General features: G+C 57.1%; 11 non-coding genes and 2 pseudogenes across 11 annotated transcripts; all 13 read left to right on the top strand.

Annotated features, from left to right (window-relative positions):
• The first annotated feature begins 656 nt into the window (after positions 1-656).
• Positions 657-775, top strand: LOC145427584 (5S ribosomal RNA). The gene has a single exon (XR_013908125.1). It is a non-coding gene; the product is annotated as a 5S ribosomal RNA (ribosomal RNA).
• Positions 776-3,449: 2,674 nt separating this feature from the next.
• On the top strand, positions 3,450-3,568 carry LOC145426380 (5S ribosomal RNA). Its single transcript, XR_013907090.1, has one exon. It is a non-coding gene; the product is annotated as a 5S ribosomal RNA (ribosomal RNA).
• A 1,490-nt stretch (positions 3,569-5,058) lies between these two features.
• Positions 5,059-5,177, top strand: LOC145427159 (5S ribosomal RNA). The gene has a single exon (XR_013907885.1). It is a non-coding gene; the product is annotated as a 5S ribosomal RNA (ribosomal RNA).
• Positions 5,178-6,553: 1,376 nt separating this feature from the next.
• Positions 6,554-6,672, top strand: LOC145426379 (5S ribosomal RNA). Its single transcript, XR_013907089.1, has one exon. It is a non-coding gene; the product is annotated as a 5S ribosomal RNA (ribosomal RNA).
• A 1,370-nt stretch (positions 6,673-8,042) lies between these two features.
• LOC145426377 (5S ribosomal RNA) lies at positions 8,043-8,161 on the top strand. Its single transcript, XR_013907087.1, has one exon. It is a non-coding gene; the product is annotated as a 5S ribosomal RNA (ribosomal RNA).
• Positions 8,162-9,684: 1,523 nt separating this feature from the next.
• Positions 9,685-9,803, top strand: LOC145427287 (5S ribosomal RNA; annotated as a pseudogene).
• A 1,256-nt stretch (positions 9,804-11,059) lies between these two features.
• Positions 11,060-11,178, top strand: LOC145427224 (5S ribosomal RNA). Its single transcript, XR_013907956.1, has one exon. It is a non-coding gene; the product is annotated as a 5S ribosomal RNA (ribosomal RNA).
• A 1,015-nt stretch (positions 11,179-12,193) lies between these two features.
• Positions 12,194-12,312, top strand: LOC145427583 (5S ribosomal RNA). The gene has a single exon (XR_013908124.1). It is a non-coding gene; the product is annotated as a 5S ribosomal RNA (ribosomal RNA).
• A 1,094-nt stretch (positions 12,313-13,406) lies between these two features.
• Positions 13,407-13,525, top strand: LOC145427582 (5S ribosomal RNA). Its single transcript, XR_013908123.1, has one exon. It is a non-coding gene; the product is annotated as a 5S ribosomal RNA (ribosomal RNA).
• Positions 13,526-15,051: 1,526 nt separating this feature from the next.
• Positions 15,052-15,170, top strand: LOC145426635 (5S ribosomal RNA). Its single transcript, XR_013907345.1, has one exon. It is a non-coding gene; the product is annotated as a 5S ribosomal RNA (ribosomal RNA).
• A 2,497-nt stretch (positions 15,171-17,667) lies between these two features.
• Positions 17,668-17,786, top strand: LOC145427336 (5S ribosomal RNA; annotated as a pseudogene).
• A 1,608-nt stretch (positions 17,787-19,394) lies between these two features.
• LOC145426376 (5S ribosomal RNA) lies at positions 19,395-19,513 on the top strand. Its single transcript, XR_013907086.1, has one exon. It is a non-coding gene; the product is annotated as a 5S ribosomal RNA (ribosomal RNA).
• A 940-nt stretch (positions 19,514-20,453) lies between these two features.
• Positions 20,454-20,572, top strand: LOC145426633 (5S ribosomal RNA). The gene has a single exon (XR_013907343.1). It is a non-coding gene; the product is annotated as a 5S ribosomal RNA (ribosomal RNA).
• The last annotated feature ends 118 nt before the right edge of the window (positions 20,573-20,690 follow it).

The raw sequence follows: 20,690 nt of genomic DNA, 5'->3' as shown, positions 1-20,690 counted from the left end.
TGGCTGCTGGCTGAGGCCACCTACACCACACCAGGGCATTAGTTGCTATTGAGGCCAATTACACCACACCAGGGTCTGTGGCTCTTGCTCAGGCCACTTACACCACACCAGGGCCTGTGGCTGCTGGCTGAGGCCACTTACACCACACCAGGGCATTAGTTGCTATTGAGGCCACTTACACCACACCAGGGCCTGTGGCTGCTGGCTGAGGCCACCTACACCACACCAGGGCATTAGTTGCTATTGAGGCCAATTACACCACACCAGGGTCTGTGGCTCTTGCTCAGGCCACTTACACCACACCAGGGCCTGTGGCACTGGCTGAGGCCACTTACACCACACCAGGGCCTGTGGCTCTGGCTGAGGCCACTTACACCACACCAGGGCCTGTGGCTGCTGGCTGAGGCCACTTACACCACACCAGGGCCTGTGGCTGCTGGCTGAGGCCACTTACACCACACCAGTGCCTGTGCTGGTTCCTGAGGCCATCTTCAACAATCCAGGGCCTGTGCTGTTAGATAAATGCTAAACTGAGCCTTTGGGTTAGGGTATTATGCAAACATGCAGGTATGGTTAAAGGATTGTCTTCGTAACTTCAGGTACTTGCCACCTAATCAGTTGAATCCATAAATTGAGACATTGTGCTGGGGCCAGCAGCTTACGGCCATACCACCCTGAGCACGCCCGACCTCGTCTGATCTCGGAAGCTAAGCAGGGCTGGGCTTGGTTAGTACTTGGATGGGAGACTACCTGGGAATACCTGGTGCTGTAAGCCTTTCATTTTCATGTCATTGAACCGCTTTTGATCCAGAGAAGGGGTGTATTAAAAGACCAAAAGCAGCTGCCCATTAATGAGGGCACATTAACGACATTGCTTTTGGCTGTTTTCCAATGTCTTGTGCTGCTAGCTGATGCCACCTACACCACACCAGGGCCTGAGTGACCGGCTGGGGCCACTTACACCACATCAGGGCCTGTGGCTGCTGGCTGAGGCCACTTACACCACACCAGGGCCTGTGGCTGCTGGCTGACGCCACCTACACCACACCAGGGCCTTAGTTGCTATTGAGGCCACTTACACCACACCAGGGCCTGTGGCACTGGCTGAGGCCACTTACACCACACCAGGGCCTGTGGCTGCTGGCTGAGGCCACTTACACCACACCAGGGCATTAGTTGCTATTGAGGCCACTTACACCACACCAGGGCCTGTGGCTGCTGGCTGAGGCCACCTACACCACACCAGGGCATTAGTTGCTATTGAGGCCAATTACACCACACCAGGGTCTGTGGCTCTTGCTCAGGCCACTTACACCACACCAGGGCCTGTGGCACTGGCTGAGGCCACTTACACCACACCAGGGCCTGTGGCTCTGGCTGAGGCCACTTACACCACACCAGGGCCTGTGGCTGCTGGCTGAGGCCACTTACACCACACCAGGGCCTGTGGCTGCTGGCTGAGGTCACTTACACCACACCAGTGCCTGTGGCTGCTGGCTGAGGGCACTTACACCACACCAGGGCCTGTGGCTTCTGGCTGAGGCCACTTACACCACACCAGGGCCTGTGGCTCTTGCTCAGGCCACTTACACCACACCAGGGCCTGTGGCTCTTGCTCAGGCCACTTACACCACACCAGGGCCTGTGGCTGCTGGCTGGCTGAGGCCACTTACACCACACCAGGGCCTGTGGCTGCTGGCTGAGGGCACTTACACCACACCAGTGCCTGTGGCTGCTGGCTGAGGCCACTTACACCACACCAGGGCATTAGTTGCTATTGAGGCCCCTTACACCACACCAGGGCCTGTGGCTGCTGGCTGAGGCCACCTACACCACACCAGGGCATTAGTTGCTATTGAAGCCAATTACACCACACCAGGGTCTGTGACTCTTGCTCAGGCCACTTACACCACACCAGGGCCTGTGGCACTGGCTGAGGCCACTTACACCACACCAGGGCCTGTGGCTGCTGGCTGAGGCCACTTACACCACACCAGGGCCTGTGGCTGCTGGCTGAGGTCACTTACACCACACCAGGGCCTGTGGCTGCTGGCTGAGGGCACTTACACCACACCAGTGCCTGTGGCTTCTGGCTGAGGCCACTTACACCACACCAGGGCCTGTGGCAGCTGGCTCAGGCCACTTACACCACACCAGGGCCTGTGGCTGCTGGCTGAGGCCACTTACACCACACCAGGGCCTGTGGCTGCTGGCTGAGGCCACTTACACCACACCAGTGCCTGTGGCTGCTGGCTGAGGCCACTTACACCACACCAGGGCATTAGTTGCTATTGAGGCCCCTTACACCACACCAGGGCCTGTGGCACTGGCTGAGGCCACTTACACCACACCAGGGCCTGTGGCTGCTGGCTGAGGCCACCTACACCTCACCAGGGCATTAGTTGCTATTGAGGCCAATTACACCACACCAGGGTCTGTGGCTCTTGCTCAGGCCACTTACACCACACCAGGGCCTGTGGCACTGGCTGAGGCCACTTACACCACATCAGGGCCTGTGGCTGCTGGCTGAGGCCACTTACACCACACCAGGGCCTGTGGCTGCTGGCTGAGGCCACTTACACCACACCAGGGCCTGTGGCTGCTGGCTGAGGCCACCTACACCACACCAGGGCATTAGTTGCTATTGAGGCCAATTACACCACACCAGGGTCTGTGGCTCTTGCTCAGGCCACTTACACCACACCAGGGCCTGTGGCTGCTGGCTGAGGCCACTTACACCACACCAGGGCATTAGTTGCTATTGAGGCCACTTACACCACACCAGGGCCTGTGGCTGCTGGCTGAGGCCACCTACACCACACCAGGGCATTAGTTGCTATTGAGGCCAATTACACCACACCAGGGTCTGTGGCTCTTGCTCAGGCCACTTACACCACACCAGGGCCTGTGGCACTGGCTGAGGCCACTTACACCACACCAGGGCCTGTGGCTCTGGCTGAGGCCACTTACACCACACCAGGGCCTGTGGCGGCTGGCTGAGGCCACTTACACCACACCAGGGCCTGTGGCTGCTGGCTGAGGCCACTTACACCACACCAGGGCCTGTGGCTGCTGGCTGAGGCCACTTACACCACACCAGTGCCTGTGGCTTCTGGCTGAGGCCACTTACACCACACCAGGGCCTGTGGCTCTTGCTCAGGCCACTCACATCACACCAGGCCCTGCGCTTCTGGCCGAGGCCATCTTCACCAAACCAGGCCCTGTGCTGCTAGCTGTGGCCATGTACAACACACCAGGCCCTGTGCTGGTTCCTGAGGCCATCTTCAACAATCCAGGGCCTGTGCTGTTAGATAAATGCTAAACTGAGCCTTTGGGTTAGGGTATTATGCAAACATGCAGGTATGGTTAAAGGATTGTCTTCGTAACTTCAGGTACTTGCCACCTAATCAGTTGAATCCATAAATTGAGACATTGTGCTGGGGCCAGCAGCTTACGGCCATACCACCCTGAGCACGCCCGACCTCGTCTGATCTCGGAAGCTAAGCAGGGCTGGGCTTGGTTAGTACTTGGATGGGAGACTGCCTGGGAATACCTGGTGCTGTAAGCCTTTCATTTTCATGTCATTGAACCGCTTTTGATCCAGAGAAGGGGTGTATTAAAAGACCAAAAGCAGCTGCCCATTAATGAGGGCACATTAACGACATTGCTTTTGGCTGTTTTCCAATGTCTTGTGCTGCTAGCTGATGCCACCTACACCACACCAGGGCCTGAGTGACCGGCTGGGGCCACTTACACCACATCAGGGCCTGTGGCTCTGGCTGAGGCCACTTACACCACACCAGGGCCTGTGGCTGCTGGCTGAGGCCACTTACACCACACCAGGGCCTGTGGCTGCTGGCTGAGGCCACCTACACCACACCAGGGCATTAGTTGCTATTGAGGCCAATTACACCACACCAGGGTCTGTGGCTCTTGCTCAGGCCACTTACACCACACCAGGGCCTGTGGCTGCTGGCTGAGGCCACTTACACCACACCAGGGCATTAGTTGCTATTGAGGCCACTTACACCACACCAGGGCCTGTGGCTGCTGGCTGAGGCCACCTACACCACACCAGGGCATTAGTTGCTATTGAGGCCAATTACACCACACCAGGGTCTGTGGCTCTTGCTCAGGCCACTTACACCACACCAGGGCCTGTGGCACTGGCTGAGGCCACTTACACCACACCAGGGCCTGTGGCTCTGGCTGAGGCCACTTACACCACACCAGGGCCTGTGGCTGCTGGCTGAGGCCACTTACACCACACCAGGGCCTGTGGCTGCTGGCTGAGGGCACTTACACCACACCAGGGCCTGTGGCTGCTGGCTGAGGCCACTTACACCACACCAGGGCCTGTGGCTCTTGCTCAGGCCACTTACACCACACCAGGGCCTGTGGCTGCTGGCTGAGGGCACCTACACCACACCAGTGCCTGTGGCTGCTGGCTGAGGGCACTTACACCACACCAGTGCCTGTGGCTGCTGGCTGAGGCCACTTACACCACACCAGGGCATTAGTTGCTATTGAGGCCACTTACACCACACCAGGGCCTGTGGCTGCTGGCTGAGGCCACATACACAACACCAGGGCCTGTGGCACTGGCTGAGGCCACTTACACCACACCAGGGCCTGTGGCTGCTGGCTGAGGCAACTTACACCACACAAGGGCCTGTGGCTGCTGGCTGAGGCCACCCACACCACACCAGGGCCTGTGGCTGCTGGCTGAGGCCACTTACACCACACCAGGGCCTGTGGCTCTTGCTCAGGCCACTCATATCACACCAGACCCTGTGCTTCTGGCCGAGGCCATCTTCACCAAACCTGGCCCTGTGCTGCTTGCTGTGGCCATGTACAACACACCAGGCCCTGTGCTGGTTCCTGAGGCCATCTTCAACAATCCAGGGCCTGTGCTGTTAGATAAATGCCAAACTGAGCCTTTGGGTTAGGGTATTATGCAAACATGCAGGTATGGTTATAGGATTGTCTTCGTAACTTCAGGTACTTGCCACCTAATCAGTTGAATCCATAAATTGAGACATTGTGCTGGGGCCAGCAGCTTACGGCCATACCACCCTGAGTACGCCCGACCTCGTCTGATCTCGGAAGCTAAGAAGGGCTGGGCTTGGTTAGTACTTGGATGGGAGACTGCCTGGGAATACCTTGTGCTGTAAGCCTTTCATTTTCATGTCATTGAACCGCTTTTGATCCAGAGAAGGGGTGTATTAAAAGACCAAAAGTAGCTGCCCATTAATGAGGGCACATTAACGACACTGCTTTTGGCTGTTTTCCAATGTCTTGTGCTGCTAGCTGATGCCACCTACACCACACCAGGGCCTGAGTGACCGGCTGGGGCCACTTACACCACATCAGGGCCTGTGGCTCTGGCTGAGGCCACTTACACCACACCAGGGCCTGTGGCTCTGGCTGAGGCCACTTACACCACATCAGGGCCTGTGGCTGCTGGATGAGGCGACTTACACCACACCAAGGGCCTGTGGCTGCTGGCTGAGGCCACCCACACCACACCAGGGCCTGTGGCTGCTGGCTGAGGCCACTTACACCACACCAGGGCCTGTGGCTCTTGCTCAGGCCACTCATATCACACCAGACCCTGTGGCTCTGGCTGAGGCCACTTACACCACACCAGGGCCTGTGGCTCTGGCTGAGGCCACTTACACCACATCAGGGCCTGTGGCTGCTGGATGAGGCGACTTACACCACACCAAGGGCCTGTGGCTGCTGGCTGAGGCCACCCACACCACACCAGGGCCTGTGGCTGCTGGCTGAGGCCACTTACACCACACCAAGGGCCTGTGGCTGCTGGCTGAGGCCACATACACAACACCACGGCCTTATTTGCTTCTGAGGCCACTTACACCACACCAGGGCCTGTGGCTGCTGGCTGAGGCCACATACACCACACCAGGGCCTTAGTTGCTATTGAGGCCAATTACACCACACCAGGGCCTGTTGCTCTTGCTCAGGCCACTTACACCACACCAGGGCCTGTGGCACTGGCTGAGGCCACTTACACCACACCAGGGCCTGTGGCTCTGGCTGAGGCCACTTACACCACACCAGGGCCTGTGGCGGCTGGCTGAGGCCACTTACACCACACCAGGGCCTGTGGCTGCTGGCTGAGGCCACTTACACCACACCAGGGCCTGTGGCTGCTGGCTGAGGCCACTTACACCACACCAGTGCCTGTGGCTTCTGGCTGAGGCCACTTACACCACACCAGGGCCTGTGGCTCTTGCTCAGGCCACTCACATCACACCAGGCCCTGCGCTTCTGGCCGAGGCCATCTTCACCAAACCAGGCCCTGTGCTGCTAGCTGTGGCCATGTACAACACACCAGGCCCTGTGCTGGTTCCTGAGGCCATCTTCAACAATCCAGGGCCTGTGCTGTTAGATAAATGCTAAACTGAGCCTTTGGGTTAGGGTATTATGCAAACATGCAGGTATGGTTAAAGGATTGTCTTCGTAACTTCAGGTACTTGCCACCTAATCAGTTGAATCCATAAATTGAGACATTGTGCTGGGGCCAGCAGCTTACGGCCATACCACCCTGAGCACGCCCGACCTCGTCTGATCTCGGAAGCTAAGCAGGGCTGGGCTTGGTTAGTACTTGGATGGGAGACTGCCTGGGAATACCTGGTGCTGTAAGCCTTTCATTTTCATGTCATTGAACCGCTTTTGATCCAGAGAAGGGGTGTATTAAAAGACCAAAAGCAGCTGCCCATTAATGAGGGCACATTAACGACATTGCTTTTGGCTGTTTTCCAATGTCTTGTGCTGCTAGCTGATGCCACCTACACCACACCAGGGCCTGAGTGACCGGCTGGGGCCACTTACACCACATCAGGGCCTGTGGCTCTGGCTGAGGCCACTTACACCACACCAGGGCCTGTGGCTGCTGGCTGAGGCCACTTACACCACACCAGGGCCTGTGGCTGCTGGCTGAGGCCACCTACACCACACCAGGGCCTTAGTTGCTATTGAGGCCAATTACACCACACCAGGGTCTGTGGCTCTTGCTCAGGCCACTTACACCACACCAGGGCCTGTGGCTGCTGGCTGAGGCCACTTACACCACACCAGGGCATTAGTTGCTATTGAGGCCACTTACACCACACCAGGGCCTGTGGCTGCTGGCTGAGGCCACCTACACCACACCAGGGCATTAGTTGCTATTGAGGCCAATTACACCACACCAGGGTCTGTGGCTCTTGCTCAGGCCACTTACACCACACCAGGGCCTGTGGCACTGGCTGAGGCCACTTACACCACACCAGGGCCTGTGGCTCTGGCTGAGGCCACTTACACCACACCAGGGCCTGTGGCTGCTGGCTGAGGCCACTTACACCACACCAGGGCCTGTGGCTGCTGGCTGAGGCCACTTACACCACACCAGGGCCTGTGGCTCTGGCTGAGGCCACTTACACCACACCAGGGCCTGTGGCTGCTGGCTGAGGCCACTTACACCACACCAGGGCCTGTGGCTGCTGGCTGAGGCCACTTACACCACACCAGGGCCTGTGGCTGCTGGCTGAGGCCACTTACACCACACCAGTGCCTGTGGCTTCTGTCTGAGGCCACTTACACCACACCAGGGCCTTAGTTGCTATTGAGGCCACTTACACCACACCAGGGCCTGTGGCTGCTGGCTGAGGCCACTTACACCACACCAGGGCCTGTGGCTCTTGCTCAGGCCACTTACACCACACCAGGGCCTGTGGCTCTTGCTCAGGCCACTCACATCACACCAGGCCCTGCGCTTCTGGCCGAGGCCATCTTCACCAAACCAGGCCCTGTGCTGCTAGCTGTGGCCATGTACAACACACCAGGCCCTGTGCTGGTTCCTGAGGCCATCTTCAACAATCCAGGGCCTGTGCTGTTAGATAAATGCTAAACTGAGCCTTTGGGTTAGGGTATTATGCAAACATGCAGGTATGGTTAAAGGATTGTCTTCGTAACTTCAGGTACTTGCCACCTAATCAGTTGAATCCATAAATTGAGACATTGTGCTGGGGCCAGCAGCTTACGGCCATACCACCCTGAGCACGCCCGACCTCGTCTGATCTCGGAAGCTAAGCAGGGCTGGGCTTGGTTAGTACTTGGATGGGAGACTGCCTGGGAATACCTGGTGCTGTAAGCCTTTCATTTTCATGTTATTGAACCGCTTTTGATCCAGAGAAGGGGTGTATTAAAAGACCAAAAGCAGCTGCCCATTAATGAGGGCACATTAACGACATTGCTTTTGGCTGTTTTCCAATGTCTTGTGCTGCTAGCTGATGCCACCTACACCACACCAGGGCCTGAGTGACCGGCTGGGGCCACTTACACCACATCAGGGCCTGTGGCTGCTGGCTGAGGCCACTTACACCACACCAGGGCCTGTGGCTGCTGGCTGAGGCCACTTACACCACACCAGGGCATTAGTTGCTATTGAGGCCAATTACACCACACCAGGGTCTGTGGCTCTTGCTCAGGCCACTTACACCACACCAGGGCCTGTGGCACTGGCTGAGGCCACTTACACCACACCAGGGCCTGTGGCTGCTGGCTGAGGCCACCTACACCACACCAGGGCCTTAGTTGCTATTGAGGCCAATTACACCACACCAGGGTCTGTGGCTCTTGCTCAGGCCACTTACACCACACCAGGGCCTGTGGCTGCTGGCTGAGGCCACTTACACCACACCAGGGCATTAGTTGCTATTGAGGCCACTTACACCACACCAGGGCCTGTGGCTGCTGGCTGAGGCCACCTACACCACACCAGGGCATTAGTTGCTATTGAGGCCAATTACACCACACCAGGGTCTGTGGCTCTTGCTCAGGCCACTTACACCACACCAGGGCCTGTGGCACTGGCTGAGGCCACTTACACCACACCAGGGCCTGTGGCTCTGGCTGAGGCCACTTACACCACACCAGGGCCTGTGGCTGCTGGCTGAGGCCACTTACACCACACCAGGGCCTGTGGCTGCTGGCTGAGGGCACTTACACCACACCAGGGCCTGTGGCTGCTGGCTGAGGCCACTTACACCACACCAGGGTCTGTGGCTCTTGCTCAGGCCACTTACACCACACCAGGGCCTGTGGCTGCTGGATGAGGCGACTTACACCACACCAAGGCCTGTGGCTGCTGGATGAGGCCACTTACACCACACCAGGGCCTTAGTTGCTATTGAGGCCACTTACACCACACCAGGGCCTGTGGCTCTGGCTGAGGCCACTTACACCACACCACGGCCTTATTTGCTTCTAAGGCCACTTACACCACACCAGGGCCTGTGGCTCTGGCTGAGGCCACTTACACCACACCAGGGCCTGTGGCTCTTGCTCAGGCCACTTACTCCACACCAGGGCCTGTGGCTCTTGCTCAGGCCACTCATATCACACCAGACCCTGTGCTTCTGGCCGAGGCCATCTTCACCAAACCTGGCCCTGTGCTGCTAGCTGTGACCATGTACAACACACCAGGCCCTGTTCTTGTTCCTGAGGCCATCTTCAACAATCCAGGGCCTGTGCTGTTGGATAAATGCTAAACTGAGCCTTTGGGTTAGGGTATTATGCAAACATGCAGGTATGGTTATAGGATTGTCTTCGTAACTCCAGGTACTTGCCACCTAATCACTTGAATCCATAAATTGAGACATTGTGCTGTGGCCAGCAGCTTAGGGCCATACCACCCTGAGCATGCCCGACCACGTCTGATCTCGGAAGCTAAGCAGGGCTGGGCTTGGTTAGTACTTGGATGGGAGACTTCCTTGGAATACCAGGTGCTGTAAGCCTTTCATTTTCATGTCTTTGAACCGCTTTTGATCCAGAGAAGGGGTGTATTAAAAGACCAAAAGCAGCTGCCCATTAATGAGGGCACATTAACGACATTGCTTTTGGCTGTTTTCCAATGTCTTGTGCTGCTAGCTGATGCCACCTACACCACACCAGGGCCTGAGTGACCGGCTGGGGCCACTTACACCACATCAGGGCCTGTGGCTGCTGGCTGAGGCCACTTACACCACACCAGGGCATTAGTTGCTATTGAGGCCAATTACACCACACCAGGGTCTGTGGCTCTTGCTCAGGCCACTTACACCACACCAGGGCCTGTGGCACTGGCTGAGGCCACTTACACCACACCAGGGCCTGTGGCTGCTGGCTGAGGCCACTTACACCACACCAGGGCCTGTGGCTGCTGGCTGAGGCCACTTACACCACACCAGGGCCTGTGGCTGCTGGCTGAGGGCACTTACACCACACCAGTGCCTGTGGCTTCTGGCTGAGGCCACTTACACCACACCAGGGCCTGTGGCTCTTGCTCAGGCCACTTACACCACACCAGGGCCTGTGGCTGCTGGCTGAGGGCACTTACACCACACCAAGTGCCTGTGGCTGCTGGCTGAGGGCACTTACACCACACCAGTGCCTGTGGCTGCTGGCTGAGGCCACTTACACCACACCAGGGCATTAGTTGCTATTGAGGCCACTTACACCACACCAGGGCCTGTGGCTGCTGGCTGAGGCCACATACACAACACCAGGGCCTTAGTTGCTATTGAGGCCAATTACACCACACCAGGGCCTGTGGCACTGGCTGAGGCCACTTACACCACACCAGGGCCTGTGGCTGCTGGCTGAGGCCACTTACACCACACAAGGGCCTGTGGCTGCTGGCTGAGGCCACCCACACCACACCAGGGCCTGTGGCTGCTGGCTGAGGCCACTTACACCACACCAGGGCCTGTGGCTCTTGCTCAGGCCACTCATATCACACCAGACCCTGTGCTTCTGGCCGAGGCCATCTTCACCAAACCTGGCCCTGTGCTGCTTGCTGTGGCCATGTACAACACACCAGGCCCTGTGCTGGTTCCTGAGGCCATCTTCAACAATCCAGGGCCTGTGCTGTTAGATAAATGCCAAACTGAGCCTTTGGGTTAGGGTATTATGCAAACATGCAGGTATGGTTATAGGATTGTCTTCGTAACTTCAGGTACTTGCCACCTAATCAGTTGAATCCATAAATTGAGACATTGTGCTGGGGCCAGCAGCTTACGGCCATACCACCCTGAGCACGCCCGACCTCGTCTGATCTCGGAAGCTAAGAAGGGCTGGGCGTGGTTAGTACTTGGATGGGAGACTGCCTGGGAATACCTGGTGCTGTAAGCCTTTCATTTTCATGTCATTGAACCACTTTTGATCCAGAGAAGTGGTGTATTAAAAGACCAAAAGCAGCTGCCCATTAATGAGGGCACATTAACGACACTGCTTTTGGCTGTTTTCCAATGTCTTGTGCTGCTAGCTGATGCCACTTACACCACACCAGGGCCTGAGTGACCGGCTGGGGCCACTTACACCACATCAGGCCCTATGGTTGCTGGCTGAGGCCACTTACACCACACCAGGGCCTGTGGCTGCTGGCTGAGGCCACCTACACCACACCAGGGCCTTAGTTGCTATTGAGGCCAATTACACCACACCAGGGTCTGTGGCTCTTGCTCAGGCCACTTACACCACACCAGGGCCTGTGGCTGCTGGCTGAGGCCACTTACACCACACCAGGGCATTAGTTGCTATTGAGGCCACTTACACCACACCAGGGCCTGTGGCTGCTGGCTGAGGCCACCTACACCACACCAGGGCATTAGTTGCTATTGAGGCCAATTACACCACACCAGGGTCTGTGGCTCTTGCTCAGGCCACTTACACCACACCAGGGCCTGTGGCACTGGCTGAGGCCACTTACACCACACCAGGGCCTGTGGCTCTGGCTGAGGCCACTTACACCACACCAGGGCCTGTGGCTGCTGGCTGAGGCCACTTACACCACACCAGGGCCTGTGGCTGCTGGCTGAGGCCAATTACACCACACCAGGGCCTGTGGCTCTTGCTCAGGCCACTCACATCACACCAGGCCCTGCGCTTCTGGCCGAGGCCATCTTCACCAAACCAGGCCCTGTGCTGCTAGCTGTGGCCATGTACAACACACCAGGCCCTGTGCTGGTTCCTGAGGCCATCTTCAACAATCCAGGGCCTGTGCTGTTAGATAAATGCTAAACTGAGCCTTTGGGTTAGGGTATTATGCAAACATGCAGGTATGGTTAAAGGATTGTCTTCGTAACTTCAGGTACTTGCCACCTAATCAGTTGAATCCATAAATTGAGACATTGTGCTGGGGCCAGCAGCTTACGGCCATACCACCCTGAGCACGCCCGACCTCGTCTGATCTCGGAAGCTAAGCAGGGCTGGGCTTGGTTAGTACTTGGATGGGAGACTACCTGGGAATACCTGGTGCTGTAAGCCTTTCATTTTCATGTCATTGAACCGCTTTTGATCCAGAGAAGGGGTGTATTAAAAGACCAAAAGCAGCTGCCCATTAATGAGGGCACATTAACGACATTGCTTTTGGCTGTTTTCCAATGTCTTGTGCTGCTAGCTGATGCCACCTACACCACACCAGGGCCTGAGTGACCGGCTGGGGCCACTTACACCACATCAGGGCCTGTGGCTGCTGGCTGAGGCCACTTACACCACACCAGGGCCTGTGGCTGCTGGCTGAGGCCACTTACACCACACCAGAGCATTAGTTGCTATTGAGGCCAATTACACCACACCAGGGTCTGTGGCTCTTGCTCAGGCCACTTACACCACACCAGGGCCTGTGGCACTGGCTGAGGCCACTTACACCACACCAGGGCCTGTGGCTGCTGGCAGAGGCCACTTACACCACACCAGGGCATTATTTGCTATTGAGGCCACTTACACCACACCAGGGCCTGTGGCTGCTGGCTGAGGCCACCTACACCACACCAGGGCATTAGTTGCTATTGAGGCCAATTACACCACACCAGGGTCTGTGGCTCTTGCTCAGGCCACTTACACCACACCAGGGCCTGTGGCACTGGCTGAGGCCACTTAAACCACACCAGGGCCTGTGGCTCTGGCTGAGGCCACTTACACCACACCAGGGCCTGTGGCTGCTGGCTGAGGCCACTTACACCACACCAGGGCCTGTGGCTGCTGGCTGAGGCCACTTACACCACACCAGTACCTGTGGCTTCTGGCTGAGGCCACTTACACCACACCATGGCCTGTGGCTCTTGCTCAGGCCACTCACATCACACCAGACCCTGCGCTTCTGGCCGAGGCCATCTTCACCAAACCAGGCCCTGTGCTGCTAGCTGTGGCCATGTACAACACACCAGGCCCTGTGCTGGTTCCTGAGGCCATCTTCAACAATCCAGGGCCTGTGCTGTTAGATAAATGCTAAACTGAGCCTTTGGGTTAGGGTATTATGCAAACATGCAGGTATGGTTAAAGGATTGTCTTCGTAACTTCAGGTACTTGCCACCTAATCAGTTGAATCCATAAATTGAGACATTGTGCTGGGGCCAGCAGCTTACGGCCATACCACCCTGAGCACGCCCGACCTCGTCTGATCTCGGAAGCTAAGCAGGGCTGGGCTTGGTTAGTACTTGGATGGGAGACTACCTGGGAATACCTGGTGCTGTAAGCCTTTCATTTTCATGTCATTGAACCGCTTTTGATCCAGAGAAGGGGTGTATTAAAAGACCAAAAGCAGCTGCCCATTAATGAGGGCACATTAACGACATTGCTTTTGGCTGTTTTCCAATGTCTTGTGCTGCTAGCTGATGCCACCTACACCACACCAGGGCCTGAGTGACCGGCTGGGGCCACTTACACCACATCAGGGCCTGTGGCTGCTGGCTGAGGCCACTTACACCACACCAGGGCCTGTGGCTGCTGGCTGAGGCCACTTACACCACACCAGAGCATTAGTTGCTATTGAGGCCAATTACACCACACCAGGGTCTGTGGCTCTTGCTCAGGCCACTTACACCACACCAGGGCCTGTGGCACTGGCTGAGGCCACTTACACCACACCAGGGCCTGTGGCTGCTGGCTGAGGCCACCTACACCACACCAGGGCCTTAGTTGCTATTGAGGCCACTTACACCACACCAGGGCCTGTGGCAGTGGCTGAGGCCACTTACACCACACCAGGGCCTGTGGCTGCTGGCTGAGGCCACTTACACCACACCAGGGCATTAGTTGCTATTGAGGCCACTTACACCACACCAGGGCCTGTGGCTGCTGGCTGAGGCCACCTACACCACACCAGGGCCTGTGGCAGTGGCTGAGGCCACTTACACCACACCAGGGCCTGTGGCTGCTGGCTGAGGCCACTTACACCACACCAGGGCATTAGTTGCTATTGAGGCCAATTACACCACACCAGGGTCTGTGGCTCTTGCTCAGGCCACTTACACCACACCAGGGCCTGTGGCACTGGCTGAGGCCACTTACACCACACCAGGGCCTGTGGCACTGGCTGAGGCCACTTACACCACACCAGGGCCTGTGGCTGCTGGCTGAGGCCACTTACACCACACCAGGGCCTGTGGCTGCTGGCTGAGGCCACTTACACCACACCAGGGCCTGTGGCTGCTGGCTGAGGCCACTTACACCACACCAGTGCCTGTGGCTTCTGGCTGAGGCCACTTACACCACACCAGGGCCTTAGTTGCTATTGAGGCCAATTACACCACACCAGGGTCTGTGACTCTTGCTCAGGCCACTTACACCACACCAGGGCCTGTGGCACTGGCTGAGGCCACTTACACCACACCAGGGCCTGTGGCTGCTGGCTGAGGCCACTTACACCACACCAGGGCCTGTGGCTGCTGGCTGAGGCCAATTACACCACACCAGGGCCTGTGGCTCTTGCTCAGGCCACTCACATCACACCAGGCCCTGCGCTTCTGGCCGAGGCCATCTTCACCAAACCAGGCCCTGTGCTGCTAGCTGTGGCCATGTACAACACACCAGGCCCTGTGCTGGTTCCTGAGGCCATCTTCAACAATCCAGGGCCTGTGCTGTTAGATAAATGCTAAACTGAGCCTTTGGGTTAGGGTATTATGCAAACATGCAGGTATGGTTAAAGGATTGTCTTCGTAACTTCAGGTACTTGCCACCTAATCAGTTGAATCCATAAATTGAGACATTGTGCTGGGGCCAGCAGCTTACGGCCATACCACCCTGAGCACGCCCGACCTCGTCTGATCTCGGAAGCTAAGCAGGGCTGGGCTTGGTTAGTACTTGAATGGGAGACTGCCTGGGAATACCTGGTGCTGTAAGCCTTTCATTTTCATGTCATTGAACCGCTTTTGATCCAGAGAAGGGGTGTATTAAAAGACCAAAAGCAGCTGCCCATTAATGAGGGCACATTAACGACATTGCTTTTGGCTGTTTTCCAATGTCTTGTGCTGCTAGCTGATGCCACCTACACCACACCAGGGCCTGAGTGACCGGCTGGGGCCACTTACACCACATCAGGGCCTGTGGCTGCTGGCTGAGGCCACTTACACCACACCAGGGCCTGTGGCTGCTGGCTGAGGCCACTTACACCACACCAGGGCATTAGTTGCTATTGAGGCCAATTACACCACACCAGGGTCTGTGGCTCTTGCTCAGGCCACTTACACCACACCAGGGCCTCTGGCACTGGCTGAGGCCACTTACACCACACCAGGGCCTGTGGCTGCTGGCTGAGGCCACCTACACCACACCAGGGCATTAGTTGCTATTGAGGCCAATTACACCACACCAGGGTCTGTGGCTCTTGCTCAGGCCACTTACACCACACCAGGGCCTCTGGCACTGGCTGAGGCCACTTACACCACACCAGGGCCTTGTGCTGCTGGCTGAGGCCACTTACACCACACCAGTGCCTGTGGCTGCTGGCTGAGGCCACTTACACCACACCAGGGCATTAGTTGCTATTGAGGCCCCTTACACCACACCAGGGCCTGTGGCACTGGCTGAGGCCACTTACACCACACCAGGGCCTGTGGCTGCTGGCTGAGGCCACCTACACCACACCAGGGCATTAGTTGCTATTGAGGCCAATTACACCACACCAGGGTCTGTGGCTCTTGCTCAGGCCACTTACACCACACCAGGGCCTGTGGCACTGGCTGAGGCCACTTACACTACACCAGGGCCTGTGGCTCTGGCTGAGGCCACTTACACCACACCAGGGCCTGTGGCTGCTGGCTGAGGCCACTTACACCACACCAGGGCCTGTGGCTGCTGGCTGAGGCCACCCACACCACACCAGGGCCTGTGGCTGCTGGCTGAGGCCACTTACACCACACCAGGGCCTGTGGCTGCTGGCTGAGGCCACTTACACCACACCAGGGCCTGTGGCTGCTGGCTGAGGCCACTTACACCACACCAGTGCCTGTGGCTTCTGGCTGAGGCCACTTACACCACACCAGGGCCTGTGGCTCTTGCTCAGGCCACTCACATCACACCAGGCCCTGCGCTTCTGGCCGAGGCCATCTTCACCCAACCAGGCCCTGTGCTGCTAGCTGTGGCCATGTACAACACACCAGGCCCTGTGCTGGTTCCTGAGGCCATCTTCAACAATCCAGGGCCTGTGCTGTTGGATAAATGCTAAACTGAGCCTTTGGGTTAGGGTATTATGCAAACATGCAGGTATGGTTATAGGATTGTCTTCGTAACTTGTGCTGTAAGCCTTTCATTTTCATGTCATTGAACCGCTTTTGATCCAGAGAAGGGGTGTATTAAAAGACCTCAAGCAGCTGCCCATTAATGAGGGCACATTAACGACATTGCTTTTGGCTGTTTTCCAATGTCTTGTGCTGCTAGCTGATGCCACCTACACCACACCAGGGCCTGAGTGACCGGCTGGGGCCACTTACACCACATCAGGGCCTGTGGCTGCTGGCTGAGGCCACTTACACCACACCAGGGCCTGTGGCTGCTGGCTGAGGCCACTTACACCACACCAGAGCCTTAGTTGCTATTGAGGCCAATTACACCACACCAGGGTCTGTGGCTCTTGCTCAGGCCACTTACACCACACCAGGGCCTTAGTTGCTATTGAGGCCAATTACACCACACCAGGGCCTGTGGCTGCTGGCTGAGGCCACTTACACCACACCAGGGCCTGTGGCTGCTGGCTGAGGCCACTTACACCACACAAGGGCCTGTGGCTGCTGGCTGAGGCCACCTACACCACACCAGGGCCTTAGTTGCTATTGAGGCCAATTACACCACACCAGGGTCTGTGACTCTTGCTCAGGCCACTTACACCACACCAGGGCCTGTTGCACTGGCTGAGGCCACTTACACCACACCAGGGCCTGTGGCTGCTGGCTGAGGCCACTTACACCACACCAGGGCCTGTGGCTGCTGGCTGAGGACACTTACACCACACCAGGGCCTGTGGCTGCTGGCTGAGGGCACTTACACCACACCAGTGCCTGTGGCTTCTGGCTGAGGCCACTTACACCACACCAGGGCCTGTGGCTCTTGCTCAGGCCACTCACATCACATCAGGCCCTGCGCTTCTGGCCGAGGCCATCTTCACCAAACCAGGCCCTGTGCTGCTAGCTGTGGCCATGTACAACACACCAGGCCCTGTGCTGGTTCCTGAGGCCTTCTTCAACAATCCAGGGCCTGTGCTGTTAGATAAATGCTAAACTGAGCCTTTGGGTTAGGGTATTATGCAAACATGCAGGTATGGTTAAAGGATTGTCTTCGTAACTTCAGGTACTTGCCACCTAATCAGTTGAATCCATAAATTGAGACATTGTGCTGGGGCCAGCAGCTTACGGCCATACCACCCTGAGCACACCCGACCTTGTCTGATCTCGGAAGCTAAGCAGCGCTGGGCTTGGTTAGTACTTGGATGGGAGGCTGCCTGGGAATACCTGGTGCTGTAAGCCTTTCATTTTCATGTCATTGAACCGCTTTTGATCCAGAGAAGGGGTGTATTAAAAGACCAAAAGCAGCTGCCCATTAATGAGGGCACATTAACGACATTGCTTTTGGCTGTTTTCCAATGTCTTGTGCTGCTAGCTGATGCCACCTACACCACACCAGGGCCTGAGTGACCGGCTGGGGCCACTTACACCACATCAGGGCCTGTGGCTGCTGGCTGAGGCCACTTACACCACACCAGGGCCTGTGGCTGCTGGCTGAGGCCACTTACACCACACCAGGGCATTAGTTGCTATTGAGGCCAATTACACCACACCAGGGTCTGTGGCTCTTGCTCAGGCCACTTACACCACACCAGGGCCTCTGGCACTGGCTGAGGCCACTTACACCACACCAGGGCCTGTGGCTGCTGGCTGAGGCCACCTACACCACACCAGGGCATTAGTTGCTATTGAGGCCAATTACACCACACCAGGGTCTGTGACTCTTGCTTTGGCCACTTACACCACACCAGGGCCTGTGGCTGCTGGCTGAGGCCACTTACACCACACCAGGGCCTGTGGCTGCTGGCTGAGGGCACTTACACCACACCAGTGCCTGTGGCTTGTGGCTGAGGCCACTTACACCACACCAGGGCCTGTGGCTCTTGCTCAGGCCACTTACACCACACCAGGGCCTGTGGCACTGGCTGAGGCCACTTACACCACACCAGCGCCTGTGGCTGCTGGCTGAGGGCACTTACACCACACCAGGGCCTGTGGCTGCTGGCTGAGGGCACTTACACCACACCAGTGCCTGTGGCTGCTGGCTGAAGCCACTTACAGCACACCAGGGCATTAGTTGCTATTGAGGCCCCTTACACCACACCAGGGCCTGTGGCTGCTGGCTGAGGCCACTTACACCACACCAGGGCCTGTGGCTGCTGGCTGAGGCCACCTACACCACACCAGGGCATTAGTTGCTATTGAGGCCAATTACACCCCACCAGGGCCTGTGGCTGCTGGCTGAGGCCACTTACACCAGACCAGGGCCTGTGGCTGCTGGCTGAGGCCACTTACACCACACCAGGGCATTAGTTGCTATTGAGGCCAATTACACCACACCAGGGTCTGTGGCTCTTGCTCAGGCCACTTACACCACACCAGGGCCTGTGGCACTGGCTGAGGCCACTTACACCACACCAGGGCCTGTGGCTGCTGGCTGAGGCCACTTACACCACACCAGGGCCTGTGGCTGCTGGCTGAGGCCACTTACACCACACCAGTGCCTGTGGCTTCTGGCTGAGGCCACTTACACCACACCAGGGCCTGTGGCTCTTGCTCAGGCCACTCACATCACACCAGGCCCTGCGCTTCTGGCCGAGGCCATCTTCACCAAACCAGGCCCTGTGCTGCTAGCTGTGGCCATGTACAACACACCAGGCCCTGTGCTGGTTCCTGAGGCCATCTTCAACAATCCAGGGCCTGTGCTGTTAGATAAATGCTAAACTGAGCCTTTGGGTTAGGGTATTATGCAAACATGCAGGTATGGTTAAAGGATTGTCTTCGTAACTTCAGGTACTTGCCACCTAATCAGTTGAATCCATAAATTGAGACATTGTGCTGGGGCCAGCAGCTTACGGCCATACCACCCTGAGCACGCCCGACCTCGTCTGATCTCGGAAGCTAAGCAGGGCTGGGCTTGGTTAGTACTTGGATGGGAGACTGCCTGGGAATACCTGGTGCTGTAAGCCTTTCATTTTCATGTCATTGAACCGCTTTTGATCCAGAGAAGGGGTGTATTAAAAGACCAAAAGCAGCTGCCCATTAATGAGGGCACATTAACGACATTGCTGTTGGCTGTTTTCCAATGTCTTGTGCTGCTAGCTGATGCCACCTACACCACACCAGGGCCTGAGTGACCGGCTGGGGCCACTTACACCACATCAGGGCCTGTGGCTGCTGGCTGAGGCCACTTACACCACACCAGGGCCTGTGGCTGCTGGCTGAGGCCACTTACACCACACCAGGGCCTGTGGCTGCTGGCTGAGGCCACCTACACCACACCAGGGCATTAGTTGCTATTGAGGCCAATTACACCACACCAGGGTCTGTGGCTCTTGCTCAGGCCACTTACACCACACCAGGGCCTGTGGCACTGGCTGAGGCCACTTACACCACACCAGGGCCTGTGGCTCTGGCTGAGGCCACTTACACCACACCAGGGCTTGTGGCTGCTGGCTCAGGCCACTTACACCACACCAGGGCCTGTGGCTGCTGGCTGAGGCCACTTACACCACACCAGGGCCTGTGGCTGCTGGCTGAGGCCACTTACACCACACCAGTGCCTGTGGCTTCTGGCTGAGGCGACTTAGACCACACCAGGGCCTGTGGCTCTTGCTCAGGCCACTCACATCACACCAGGCCCTGCGCTTCTGGCCGAGGCCATCTTCACCAAACCAGGCCCTGTGCTGCTAGCTGTGGCCATGTACAACACACCAGGCCCTGTGCTGGTTCCTGAGGCCATCTTCAACAATCCAGGGCCTGTGCTGTTAGATAAATGCTAAACTGAGCCTTTGGGTTAGGGTATTATGCAAACATGCAGGTATGGTTAAAGGATTGTCTTCGTAACTTCAGGTACTTGCCACCTAATCAGTTGAATCCATAAATTGAGACATTGTGCTGGGGCCAGCAGCTTACGGCCATACCACCCTGAGCACGCCCGACCTCGTCTGATCTCGGAAGCTAAGCAGGGCTGGGCTTGGTTAGTACTTGAATGGGAGACTGCCTGGGAATACCTGGTGCTGTAAGCCTTTCATTTTCATGTCATTGAACCGCTTTTGATCCAGAGAAGGGGTGTATTAAAAGACCAAAAGCAGCTGCCCATTAATGAGGGCACATTAACGACATTGCTTTTGGCTGTTTTCCAAT

Source organism: Astatotilapia calliptera, chromosome 3, assembly GCF_964374335.1.
Source record: "Astatotilapia calliptera chromosome 3, fAstCal68.1, whole genome shotgun sequence".
NCBI classification, from domain to species: Eukaryota; Metazoa; Chordata; class Actinopteri; order Cichliformes; family Cichlidae; genus Astatotilapia; species Astatotilapia calliptera.
Note: the sequence above shows the minus strand (reverse complement) of the source record. Positions and strands in the feature narration are given on the sequence as shown.